This window comes from Sturnira hondurensis, unplaced genomic scaffold, assembly GCF_014824575.4.
Source record: "Sturnira hondurensis isolate 20B ecotype Veracruz unplaced genomic scaffold, ASM1482457v3 Scaffold0010128, whole genome shotgun sequence".
NCBI lineage: Eukaryota > Metazoa > Chordata > Mammalia > Chiroptera > Phyllostomidae > Sturnira > Sturnira hondurensis.
Genome location: NW_028082759.1, coordinates 3,040,014 through 3,040,825, shown reverse-complemented (window position 1 = coordinate 3,040,825; position 812 = coordinate 3,040,014). Strand labels below are relative to the sequence as shown.

Sequence of the window (812 nt, the reverse complement as noted above, 5' to 3'; positions counted from 1 at the left end):
TTTATTGTTAAAAACTCATTTTAAGTACAATACGGAAACAATTAGTCTGCAATTTGGTCATTCTAGCATTTATTATTAAAACTTAAATTGCACCTCCAACATTCCCGATGAGGAGAAATGCACTAAGTTGTACTGCAGTATCTTCAGATTTGTGATACGGGACAGCTGAATTTAGTGAAGCCCGTCACGATGCCATGTGTCACTGTGTTCAACGGAAACGGTTGCTATGAGAGCTTACATTTCCCCTTCCCTTCTGTGAAATGCGATGTGTGTTTTCGGGTGAATACCAAGTGCTACACAAAGGCTTACTTGCAGAGATAACAAGAATGCAAATATTTAAAATAACTATTGGATGTTAGTAATTTTTTAAAACCCTAAATGTATTTTATTTTAGGAGGCTTAATGAAAATAAATGATCTTTTTTGAAGGGAAGCTAGCTCCTTTCAATTTTTTTAACTAGAGAAATATAAGTTCTGTAGTCAAAATTTACAGAAGCATAGCATTTTATCCACACTGGGCATATTAAAATAGATATTCCACTTGAGGAATGGCTACAAAAATATGTTAGGATTGTGTTTTATTGATGGCAATGGGAAGAAACTCTTTTGCCGGTGATTCAAAGTGCTCAAGTTATTCATAATATCTAAGGCTTATGACAGCTCTACTTTAAAAAAGAAAAACTTAGATTAGTTTATGGAGTTTGATTAATGGGCAACTATCTAAAAAACTACTTCCAAAGCATTTCTAACTTCATGTACACTAATACTTTTCTTCTGCAAGCTCAAACACTTTAAAATGGAGCCTCACATACT

The 812-nt window shown here is 33.6% G+C and overlaps 1 protein-coding gene across 4 annotated transcripts in view; it reads right to left on the bottom strand.

The window, feature by feature from the left end:
- Positions 1–417: 417 nt before the first annotated feature.
- Positions 418–812, bottom strand: part of GRIA2 (glutamate ionotropic receptor AMPA type subunit 2) — a 130,382-nt gene continuing 129,987 nt past the window's right edge. For all 4 annotated transcript variants that reach the window (XM_037058285.1, XM_037058280.1, XM_037058282.1 and 1 more), the window contains one exon: positions 418–812. This exon is cut by the window's right edge. The gene's annotated coding sequence lies outside the window, so the exon portion shown is untranslated.